This window comes from Copadichromis virginalis, linkage group LG3 (genome assembly GCF_057382275.1).
Source record: "Copadichromis virginalis isolate Kocher_CV1m ecotype Utaka linkage group LG3, C_Virginalis_male_GT1.1, whole genome shotgun sequence".
Taxonomy (NCBI): Eukaryota; Metazoa; Chordata; class Actinopteri; order Cichliformes; family Cichlidae; genus Copadichromis; species Copadichromis virginalis.
Genome location: NC_140620.1, coordinates 247,501 through 260,535, shown reverse-complemented (window position 1 = coordinate 260,535; position 13,035 = coordinate 247,501). Strand labels below are relative to the sequence as shown.

Genomic DNA, 13,035 nt, shown 5'->3' with positions numbered 1-13,035 from the left:
CTCGTTGCTTTCGAAAAAAGGTTTGTATTATAAGTTTTACTTCTTTATTACAGATGATAATTGTTTACCTTAAGCTGCTCACTCGAAGTCATATTCCAAGTGTTTATTTTGTGCTTTTCAACTTCTGCAAACCTTCTCAATTTATTTTAGTCCTCCTGCAGTTACTGGACACCACGCTCCGTTGTTATGGTGAATAAACGCTCCGTTGTTATGTCGAAGAAAGTACTACTGCACCACATACTTGTTAATTGCGTGATAACGTCGTGTAGTCGTTTTATTTTACTGTATGGATTCCGAAGCCATGTTGAAATTGTCCAATTTTCTCCTTAGTTATGGAGAACAAATACGAGGAACTGCTCATGTTTCTGTCTGCTGGGTCCTACCCATCGGAATACGATAAGTCCCAGAGGCAAACCCTTAGGAGATACGCCGCAAAATTCAGACTGAAGGGTCAGTATTGTAATGTAAATAAACAACTAAATGTAATTATTGGTTAAATACATGTTATAATTAATTTACATTTTTTAAATATAGGCGGAGTGCTCTTGTTTGGAAACAGGAGAGTGATAAAAACAAAAGAAGAAGCCATGGGACTATTCCAAGAGTTTCATTCAAGTCCCATCGGTGGACACACTGGTGTACTCAAGACTCGAACTGCAATTTGTTCCAGATTTTACTGGTATGGCATGTCGGTTGACATTGGGAATTGGGTATGTATTTTTAAAGTTGTTATTTATATATAGTATGTTAATAGTGCACCAATAGAATGCATAGTTATCCTGAAGATCTCCAACCTTCCTTTCATATCAAAAATCCTTGAAAGAGTAGTTGTCAAACAGCTAACAGATCATCTGCAGAGGAATGGTTTATTTGAAGAGTTTCAGTCAGGTTTCAGAGCTCAGCACAGCACAGAAACAGCTTTAGTGAAGGTTACAAATGATCTTCTTATGGCCTCTGACAGTGGACTCATCTCTGTGCTTGTCCTGCTAGACCTCAGTGCAGCGTTCGATACTGTTGACCATAATATCCTATTAGAGCGATTAGAACATGCTGTAGGTATTACAAGTACTGCGCTGCAGTGGTTTGTATCATATCTATCTAATAGACTCCAATTTGTGCATGTAAATGGAGAGTCCTCTTCACACACTGAGGTTAATTATGGAGTTCCACAGGGTTCAGTGCTAGGACCCATTCTGTTTACATTATACATGCTTCCCTTAGGCAGTATCATTAGAAGACATAGCATACATTTTCACTGCTATGCAGATGACACCCAGCTCTATCTGTCCATGAAGCCAGATAACACACACCAATTAGTTAAACTGCAGGAATGTCTTAAAGACATAAAGACCTGGATGGCCGCTAACTTTCTGCTTCTTAATTCAGATCAAACTGAGGTTATTGTACTCGGCCCTGAAAATCTTAGAAATATGGTATCTAACCAGATTCTTACTCTGGATGGCATTACCTTGGCCTCCAGTAACGCGGTGAGGAACCTTGGAGTCATTTTTGACCAGGACATGTCCTTCAACGCACATATTAAACAAATATGTAAGACTGCTTTCTTCCATTTGCGCAACATCTCTAAAATTAGAAATATCCTGTCTCAGAGTGACGCTGAAAAACTAGTTCATGCATTTATTACTTCCAGGCTGGACTACTGTAATTCATTATTATCAGGATGTCCAAAAAACTCACTGAAAAGCCTTCAGCTAATCCAAAATGCTGCAGCAAGAGTCCTGACAGGGACTAGAAAGAGAGAGCATATTTCTCCTGTTTTGGCTTCCCTTCATTGGCTTCCTGTTAAATCCAGAATTGAATTCAAAATCCTGCTCCTCACATACAAGGTCTTAAATAATCAGGCCCCATCTTATCTTAATGACCTTGTAGTACCATATCACCCTATTAGAGCGCTCCGCTCTCGCTCTGCAGGCCTACTTGTTGTTCCTAGAGTATTTAAAAGTAGAATGGGAGGGAGAGCCTTCAGTTTTCAGGCCCCTCTTCTGTGGAACCAGCTTCCAGTTTGGATTCGGGAGACAGACACTATCTCTACTTTTAAGATTAGGCTTCAAACTTTCCTTTTTGCTAAAGCATATAGTTAGGGCTGGACCAGGTGACCCTGAATCCTCCCTTAGTTATGCTGCAATAGATGTAGGCTGCCGGGGGATTCCCATGATGCATTGAGTTTTTCCTTTCCAGTCACCTTTCTCACTCACTATGTATTAATAGACCTCTCTGCATTGAATCATATCTGTTATTAACCTCTGTCTCTCTTCCACAGCATGTCTTTATCCTGTCTTCCTTCTCTTACCCCAACCGGTCGCAGCAGATGGCCCCGCACCTCCCTGAGCCTGGTTCTGCTGGAGGTTTCTTCCTGTTAAAAGGGAGTTTTTCCTTCCCACTGTCGCCAAAGTGCTTGCTCATAGGGGGTCATATGATTGTTGGGTTTTTCTCTGTATCTATGAAGCGCCTTGAGGCGACTTTTGTTGTGATTTGGCGCTATATAAATAAAATTGAATTGAATTGAATTGAAGACACGTACCAGATTTCAGGATGATGTACAGTAATTAACACTGTTTCGCCACTTGATCGAGTATTTTTATAGAACATTTGCAATTTTGTTGTTTAATTAATTGCGATTGTTGGGTAATATAAAGATCGTTCAATATGTTTAAGGTCCTGGCTTGTGACCAGTGTCAAAAAATGGGAAAACCATTGGCTGCTGTGCAACCACTGCAGTGTATAAAGGTAAATATCAGTAGCATTTTAGTAGAAAATAGTAATGTTATAATGTACATTACATATTAATGTGATTCTTCTATCATTGACAGGTGTCACATGTCTGGGAGCTAATCGGAATAGATCTAACTGGACCTCTTCCAAAAACGTCTAGTGGCTTCCAGTACATTATGACTGCAACAGACTATTTTTCAAAATGGGTTGAGGCTTTTCCATTAAAAAGCAAAAGTGCTGCTGAGGTAGCTCATCAGTTGTGCTCACTCATATATAGACATGGCTGCCCAAAACGAATTTTATCCGACCAAGGAAGAGAATTTGTTAACGAGGTAAGAGTTAAGTTTACTTTTCCATACCTCTTTAGGTAAATACTTGGCCACAGTGTGCCAAGTAGCTGCCAGGCCAAAGGTTTTGTGTGGTTGTTTTTAAAAAACAATTTTCTTTTTTCTTTGAAGCTCAACTCAAGACTTTGCAGCTTAATGAAAATAGAAAGAAGTGTCACAGCAGCATATCACCCTCAGACAAATGGCCTAGACGAAAAGACAAATGACAACATAAAAAGGTATGTTTTATTTGTATATAACATTTCATTTGCTTTTAAGACACTGTCACTATTGTGTTTTTTTTATGTCCACATGTAGAGCCCTGAGAAAATTAGTCAACAGAATGACTGGGATGTGTATCTGGATGCTACACTGTTTTCTTTGAGGTCCAAGGTCCACACCACAACCAAATACACACCATTCCGTTTAATGTATGGGAGAGAAGCTACATATACTTCTGAAGTTCCTGTTGAAGTCCCAGTAAGTGTTATTAAGGAATTCTATTTATGCAACAACTATGATAATGCATAAATTAAATGTAATCTTAATTGGAAATTGTGCATATTGATATTGGCTGCAGCTTTAATCTTCTCTGCTTAACTTCTATATGCAAGAAACATTTAAAAGATAAAGTAAGTGACTAGTTACTTCTTTATATTTGTATCTTTATGTAAAGTAATACATCTTGAGGAGACCTTTAAGTATAATGTGTTCACCTATGGAAGTGTATCAAGAGTAAAAATGACTATACAAAAAATGATATGAGTCTATCTTTGTGGCTTTCTGTGCTCAAAGCTTTATAATAGTATATTTACTTTTAAACATGAGTTATTATAGTTAGATTTTTCAGTTCATGTTTCACATGCATTATTTGTCTTTATGATTTTAATTGTAATTTAAAATGTGAAAATTTTAGCTGTCCTCCATCATTCTCCCTGAGGAGTCGAGTTACGGTGACTTTGTATCTTCTACAAGAGACACACAAGGGCAAGTTAAAAAAAACTGTAGAGGAAAATATGGCAAAGTCCCAAGACTTACAAAAGGAAGCCTATGCCAGACGAGTCCAGAAGAAGTACAGAAACCTTGTGTACAGCGTTGGAGATGAAGTTCTTCTCTTGAACATGAGGAAACGTGAAAGGAAGGGAGGAAGGTTTGATCCAGATTTTTCAGGACCCTACACCATTCAAGACATCGCTGGCAAATGTGTGAGATTAAAAAACACGGAAGGAGCAACTTTAAAAAATCACTACAGCATTGACCATATCAAGCCGTACAGAAGAAGCCACCATGTAAATGTCATGTGGTTGTGCCCTGTGAACTTTGGTATGCACTGGATTCTTGTGGTATGTGTCCATTTAGTTATTAATTTGTTGTGAAGCAGTTTCTTGCTGAAAGTGTTATTCTTAAATAGGTTTTCAGTGGCAAAAACTATAGTAATTTTAATTAATTTATTAACTTTTTCTTTAGATTGTCAACATTTCTGCACAGAGAATACTGCTCATAGACCCCATGGGGAATGAAGGTGTTTATGACAGGAAAATTCTGCGCAACTGGAGGTATGCATGATACTGAGGTATTATTCTTAGATAAAACATTTCTTGTTTCATTACAAACATTTTTGTTCAAATAGGAATTTTCTGAGGATGAGAGGGCATGAAGACACCATGGAGTGGCAGTTACAGACTATGCAACACAACAAGCAACAGGATTCCAGCAGTTGCGGAGTTTTGCTGTTAAAGGTAACCCTTATTCAAATGATTCCATTTATTGTTAGCTACAATTAGGACTTTACATTATAATAATGAGAAATCTCAGTTTGCAGAACACTACCTTGCTTTTGGAGAGGTCAGTGAAGTATTAACCACTACAGAAGCAGTTGTACTGGAGCGAATGCAGATAGCTTGCACCCTACTTGAACATCGAGGTAAGTCCAGTAAAGTCCTTATCACGTTAGAGTGTGTACTTCCAATTTAAATACTGCTTTTCAAACACTTTCAGATAAGACCCTTCTTTAAGTCTAATTAAAAAAATTCAAGGGACTAATTTGCCATGAAGTATTTGTGGAACAAATTTACTATTATTTTTTAATTAATCAATAAATAATGTTTGATTAAAACCTAAAAATGAATGTGTTTCAGGGAACGCTGAGGATTACTGCATTGTTTGCTCTATGTTAGATGCTGACGCTGACCGCAGCATGATTGAAATGGTAAAACAAAACAAAACAAAAGAAACACATAAGTCTTAGTATCATTACTTGCTAATCATGTTTAAAATGTTGACTAATAGTATTCACCAAACATAATATGAGCTATTTATTTTTCCTTTCCAGGTGCAGTGTGAATCTTGCCAAAGATGGGCACATTTTGCATGTGCAAAATATAAAGAGAGCAACCAAGAATATAAATGCAAAAAATGTAAGGAAAACACATAACAACTTCTAATAAAAACAGCTGTCTTTCCCCCTCCATGTCTCTTTGCATTCTTTGTCAACATTAGATGATTGTGTGCAGGAAGCATGTTTTAATAGTGTGATTTGGCCATCTGAACATGCTACCTAAATAAAACTATGCAGGAAGCATGTTTTGATAGTGTGATTTGGCCATCTGAACATGCTACCCAAATAAAACCATGCAGGAAGCATGTTTTAATAGTGTGATTTGGCCATCTGAACATGCTACCCAAATAAAACTATGCAGGAAGCATGTTTTGATAGTGTGATTTGGCCATCTGAACATGCTACCCAAATAAAACTATGCAGGAAGCATGTTTTAATAGTGTGATTTGGCCATCTGAACATGCTACCCAAATAAAACTATGCAGGAAGCATGTTTTAATAGTGTGATTTGGCCATCTGAACATGCTACCTAAATAAAACTATGCAGGAAGCATGTTTTGATAGTGTGATTTGGCCATCTGAACATGCTACCCAAATAAAACTATGCAGGAAGCATGTTTTGATAGTGTGATTTGGCCATCTGAACATGCTACCCAAATAAAACTATGCAGGAAGCATGTTTTAATAGTGTGATTTGGCCATCTGAACATGCTACCCAAATAAAACTATGCAGGAAGCATGTTTTAATAGTGTGATTTGGCCATCTGAACATGCTACCCAAATAAAACCATGCAGGAAGCATGTTTTAATAGTGTGATTTGGCCATCTGAACATGCTACCCAAATAAAACTATGCAGGAAGCATGTTTTAATAGTGTGATTTGGCCATCTGAACATGCTACCTAAATAAAACTATGCAGGAAGCATGTTTTGATAGTGTGATTTTGCCATCTGAACATGCTACCCAAATAAAACTATGCAGGAAGCATGTTTTAATAGTGTGATTTGGCCATCTGAACATGCTACCCAAATAAATCCCAGCAGGAAGCATGTTTTAATAGTGTGATTTGGCCATCTGAACTTGCTACCTAAATAAATCCCAGCAGGAAGCATGTTTTGATAGTGTGATTTGGCCATCTGAACATGCTACCTAAATAAAACTATGCAGGAAGCATGTTTTAATAGTGTGATTTGGCCATCTGAACATGCTACCTAAATAAAACTATGCAGGAAGCATGTTTTGATAGTGTGATTTTGCCATCTGAACATGCTACCCAAATAAAACTATGCAGGAAGCATGTTTTAATAGTGTGATTTGGCCATCTGAACATGCTACCTAAATAAAACTATGCAGGAAGCATGTTTTGATAGTGTGATTTTGCCATCTGAACATGCTACCCAAATAAAACTATGCAGGAAGCATGTTTTAATAGTGTGATTTGGCCATCTGAACATGCTACCCAAATAAATCCCAGCAGGAAGCATGTTTTAATAGTGTGATTTGGCCATCTGAACTTGCTACCTAAATAAATCCCAGCAGGAAGCATGTTCTTAACGTCCTAGCGAAATAACTCAAAGTTTTTAAGTGTGAATTGGCCATCTGAACGTCCTACCTATACGACGGAGCCATTAACTACGTAAGGTAGCATATTCTGATAAGGTAGCACGGATTGATAGACAAGACCATAAATTTACGCTACGGTAGGATGTTTTGACAAGGTAGGACGTTTTGTCAGAACACCGGCGCTAGCCACAACCTGAATTCCCCTTCCACTGTTTATTAGCTCCTGCGTCACAGTGCTGACAGGTAAAAGCATATGCTTGGAACTCTGACACATTTCCCCAATGTAGCCGAGCTACGAGCGGAGCCCTGCTGGCCGCGTTAACCCCCGAGCTGCGGGCGACACGCCAGACAGGCTAACCGGCTGGAATCCTACTCGCAGGCCGGCTAACGATTAGCTGACACGAAACGTAGCATAATTCCCCACTGTTTATTCCCACATTGTTAAGCAGGCCAACAGCGAACGTTAGGAAGGCTGAAGTCGTATCCTCTCTGTGTTAACACACTTAGCAGCCGAGCTGCACAGTGCCAAGGCGACAGCGTATGCTTGAACACTGAAGCCGTGTCCCTGCCGTGTTTCCTCACTGTAGCCGAGCTACGCACTAGCCGGCAGCTGCACAGCATGGCCCAACCGGTGCATAATCCTGTTTTTTTTTCGAGGCGATATGCTGGGGAAGGGGGACCAACCAAGGAGAAGCAAGGGCCAGCTAGGGGGAACCAAGCTAAGGGGTACCAGGGGAATACCGGGGCTACCAGGGGACCTAGAAGGGAGAAATACATCGCCCACGGAGGATGCTGAAGCACGCTCCAATAGACGCACATACACAGTACTCTCAAGGTAAGCACTCTTTTGCCCCCACACACAAGTGGAGATCAACGATCACCGGTGTAACGTCTGCACAGCTGTTTTATACATAAGCTGTGGGGCGTAGCCGGGCGTGCCGGAGTGTCTTGAAGAGATATCCACACGCCACGACCAAGGGGGGTCGTATCCCGTACATATGGAATATGTAATGGTATGGAGAGATAGTCTCGATATGCTAGAGAACAGAAAGTGATGAACAAACAGTAATCAGAAAAGAAAGTGACGAACAAAGATTAATCAGAAAAGAAAGTGACGAACAAAGATTAATCAGAACAGAAAGTGATGAACAAACAGTAATCAGAAGAGAAAGTGATGAACAAACAGTAATCAGAAGAGAAAGTGATGAACAAACAGTAGTAAGAAAAGAAAGTGACGAACAAACATTAATCAGAAAAGAAAGTGACGAACAAACAGTAATCAGAACAGAAAGTGGTGAACAAGCACTAATTAGAACAGAAAGTGACGAACAAACATTAATCAGAACAGAAAGTGGTGAACAAACAGTAATCAGAACAGAAAGTGGTGAACAAGCACTAATCAGAACAGAAAGTGACGAACAAACAGTAATCAGAACAGAAAGTGACGAACAAACAGTAATCAGAACAGAAAGTGACGAACAAACAGTAATCAGAACAGAAAGTGGTGAACAAACAGTAATCAGAACAGAAAGTGACGAACAAACAGTAATCAGAACAGAAAGTGGTGAACAAGCACTAATCAGAACAGAAAGTGACGAACAAACAGTAATCAGAACAGAAAGTGGTGAACAAACAGTAATCAGAACAGAAAGTGGTGAACAAACTGTAATCAGAACAGAAAGTGACGAACAAACAGTAATCAGAACAGAAAGTGACAAACAAACAGTAATCAGAACAGAAAGTGGTGAACAAACAGTAATCAGAACAGAAAGTGACGAACAAACAGTAATCAGAACAGAAAGTGGTGAACAAACAGTAATCAGAACAGAAAGTGATGAACAAACAGTAATCAGAGCAGAAAGTGACGAACAAACAGTAATCAGAACAGAAAGTGACGAACAAACAGTAATCAGAACAGAAAGTGGTGAACAAGCACTAATCAGAACAGAAAGTGACGAACAAACAGTAATCAGAACAGAAAGTGGTGAACAAACAGTAATCAGAACAGAAAGTGACAAACAAACAGTAATCAGAACAGAAAGTGGTGAACAAACAGTAATCAGAACAGAAAGTGACAAACAAACAGTAATCAGAACAGAAAGTGACGAACAAACAGTAATCAGAACAGAAAGTGACGAACAAACAGTAATCAGAACAGAAAGTGGTGAACAAGCACTAATCAGAACAGAAAGTGACGAACAAACAGTAATCAGAACAGAAAGTGGGGAACAAACAGTAATCAGAACAGAAAGTGACGAACAAACAGTAATCAGAACAGAAAGTGACGAACAAACAGTAATCAGAACAGAAAGTGACGAACAAACAGTAATCAGAACAGAAAGTGACGAACAAACAGTAATCAGAACAGAAAGTGACGAACAAACAGTAATCAGAACAGAAAGTGACGAACAAACAGTAATCAGAACAGAAAGTGGTGAACAAACTGTAATCAGAACAGAAAGTGACGAACAAACAGTAATCAGAACAGAAAGTGGTGAACAAGCACTAATCAGAACAGAAAGTGACGAACAAACAGTAATCAGAACAGAAAGTGGTGAACAAGCACTAATCAGAACAGAAAGTGGTGAACAAACAGTAATCAGAACAGAAAGTGGTGAACAAACAGTAATCAGAACAGAAAGTGATGAACAAACAGTAATCAGAACAGAAAGTGACGAACAAACAGTAATCAGAAGAGAAAGTGATGAACAAACAGTAGTAAGAAAAGAAAGTGACGAACAAACATTAATCAGAAAAGAAAGTGACGAACAAACAGTAATCAGAACAGAAAGTGGTGAACAAGCACTAATTAGAACAGAAAGTGACGAACAAACATTAATCAGAACAGAAAGTGGTGAACAAACAGTAATCAGAACAGAAAGTGGTGAACAAGCACTAATCAGAACAGAAAGTGACGAACAAACAGTAATCAGAACAGAAAGTGACGAACAAACAGTAATCAGAACAGAAAGTGGTGAACAAACAGTAATCAGAACAGAAAGTGGTGAACAAACAGTAATCAGAACAGAAAGTGGTGAACAAACAGTAATCAGAACAGAAAGTGGTGAACAAACAGTAATCAGAACAGAAAGTGATGAACAAACAGTAATCAGAACAGAAAGTGGTGAACAAGCACTAATCAGAACAGAAAGTGACGAACAAACAGTAATCAGAACAGAAAGTGGTGAACAAACAGTAATCAGAACAGAAAGTGACAAACAAACAGTAATCAGAACAGAAAGTGGTGAACAAACAGTAATCAGAACAGAAAGTGACAAACAAACAGTAATCAGAACAGAAAGTGACGAACAAACAGTAATCAGAACAGAAAGTGACGAACAAACAGTAATCAGAACAGAAAGTGGTGAACAAGCACTAATCAGAACAGAAAGTGACGAACAAACAGTAATCAGAACAGAAAGTGGTGAACAAACAGTAATCAGAACAGAAAGTGACGAACAAACAGTAATCAGAACAGAAAGTGACGAACAAACAGTAATCAGAACAGAAAGTGACGAACAAACAGTAATCAGAACAGAAAGTGGTGAACAAACTGTAATCAGAAGAGAAAGTGACGAACAAACAGTAATCAGAACAGAAAGTGGTGAACAAGCACTAATCAGAACAGAAAGTGACGAACAAACAGTAATCAGAACAGAAAGTGGTGAACAAGCACTAATCAGAACAGAAAGTGGTGAACAAACAGTAATCAGAACAGAAAGTGGTGAACAAGCACTAATCAGAACAGAAAGTGACGAACAAACAGTAATCAGAACAGAAAGTGGTGAACAAACAGTAATCAGAACAGAAAGTGACGAACAAACATTAATCAGAACAGAAAGTGATGAACAAACAGTAATCAGAACAGAAAGTGGTGAACAAGCACTAATCAGAACAGAAAGTGACGAACAAACAGTAATCAGAACAGAAAGTGGTGAACAAACAGTAATCAGAACAGAAAGTGACGAACAAACTGTAATCAGAACAGAAAGTGACGAACAAACAGTAATCAGAACAGAAAGTGGTGAACAAGCACTAATCAGAACAGAAAGTGACGAACAAACAGTAATCAGAACAGAAAGTGGTGAACAAGCACTAATCAGAACAGAAAGTGACGAACAAACAGTAATCAGAACAGAAAGTGGTGAACAAACAGTAATCAGAACAGAAAGTGATGAACAAACAGTAATCAGAACAGAAAGTGGTGAACAAGCACTAATCAGAACAGAAAGTGACGAACAAACAGTAATCAGAACAGAAAGTGACGAACAAACAGTAATCAGAGCAGAAAGTGACGAACAAACAGTAATCAGAACAGAAAGTGACGAACAAACAGTAATCAGAACAGAAAGTGGTGAACAAACAGTAATCAGAACAGAAAGTGGTGAACAAACAGTAATCAGAACAGAAAGTGACGAACAAACAGTAATCAGAACAGAAAGTGACGAACAAACAGTAATCAGAACAGAAAGTGACGAACAAACAGTAATCAGAACAGAAAGTGATGAACAAACATTAATCAGAACAGAAAGTGACGAACAAACAGTAATCAGAGCAGAAAGTGATGAACAAACAGTAATCAGAACAGAAAGTGATGAACAAACATTAATCAGAACAGAAAGTGACGAACAAACAGTAATCAGAGCAGAAAGTGTTGAACAAACAGTAATCAGAACAGAAAGTGACGAACAAACAGTAATCAGAACAGAAAGTGGTGAACAAACAGTAATCAGAACAGAAAGTGACGAACAAACAGTAATCAGAACAGAAAGTGATGAACAAACATTAATCAGAACAGAAAGTGACGAACAAACAGTAATCAGAGCAGAAAGTGATGAACAAACAGTAATCAGAACAGAAAGTGACGAACAAACAGTAATCAGAACAGAAAGTGACGAACAAACAGTAATCAGAACAGAAAGTGACGAACAAACAGTAATCAGAACAGAAAGTGGTGAACAAACAGTAATCAGAACAGAAAGTGACAAACAAACAGTAATCAGAACAGAAAGTGATGAACAAACAGTAATCAGAACAGAAAGTGACAAACAAACAGTAATCAGAACAGAAAGTGGTGAACAAACAGTAATCAGAACAGAAAGTGGTGAACAAACAGTAATCAGAGCAGAAAGTGGTGAACAAACAGTAATCAGAACAGAAAGTGATGAACAAACAGTAATCAGAGCAGAAAGTGACAAACAAACAGTAATCAGAACAGAAAGTGGTGAACAAGCACTAATCAGAACAGAAAGTGATGAACAAACAGTAATCAGAACAGAAAGTGACGAACAAACAGTAATCAGAACAGAAAGTGGTGAACAAACAGTAATCAGAACAGAAAGTGACGAACAAACAGTAATCAGAACAGAAAGTGGTGAACAAACAGTAATCAGAACAGAAAGTGATGAACAAACATTAATCAGAGCAGAAAGTGACAAACAAACAGTAATCAGAACAGAAAGTGGTGAACAAGCACTAATCAGAACAGAAAGTGATGAACAAACAGTAATCAGAACAGAAAGTGACGAACAAACAGTAATCAGAACAGAAAGTGGTGAACAAACAGTAATCAGAACAGAAAGTGACGAACAAACAGTAATCAGAACAGAAAGTGGTGAACAAACAGTAATCAGAACAGAAAGTGGTGAACAAACAGTAATCAGAACAGAAAGTGGTGAACAAACAGTAATCAGAACAGAAAGTGACGAACAAACAGTAATCAGAACAGAAAGTGGTGAACAAACAGTAATCAGAACAGAAAGTGACAAACAAACAGTAATCAGAACAGAAAGTGATGAACAAACAGTAATCAGAACAGAAAGTGACAAACAAACAGTAATCAGAACAGAAAGTGGTGAACAAACAGTAATCAGAACAGAAAGTGGTGAACAAACAGTAATCAGAGCAGAAAGTGGTGAACAAACAGTAATCAGAGCAGAAAGTGACGAACAAACAGTAATCAGAGCAGAAAGTGACAAACAAACAGTAATCAGAACAGAAAGTGGTGAACAAGCACTAATCAGAACAGAAAGTGATGAACAAACAGTAATCAGAACAGAAAGTGACGAACAAACA

At 38.2% G+C, this 13,035-nt stretch overlaps 2 long non-coding RNA genes across 2 annotated transcripts; both read left to right on the top strand.

Moving 5' to 3' along the window:
- The first annotated feature begins 2,659 nt into the window (after positions 1–2,659).
- Positions 2,660–3,401, top strand: LOC146712156 (uncharacterized). Its single transcript, XR_014919236.1, has 4 exons — positions 2,660–2,748; positions 2,832–3,065; positions 3,192–3,298; positions 3,378–3,401. It is a non-coding gene; the product is annotated as an uncharacterized LOC146712156 (long non-coding RNA).
- Positions 3,402–4,542: 1,141 nt separating this feature from the next.
- On the top strand, positions 4,543–5,519 carry LOC146712155 (uncharacterized). The gene is made up of 5 exons (XR_014919235.1): positions 4,543–4,615; positions 4,690–4,798; positions 4,875–4,983; positions 5,198–5,268; positions 5,392–5,519. It is a non-coding gene; the product is annotated as an uncharacterized LOC146712155 (long non-coding RNA).
- The last annotated feature ends 7,516 nt before the right edge of the window (positions 5,520–13,035 follow it).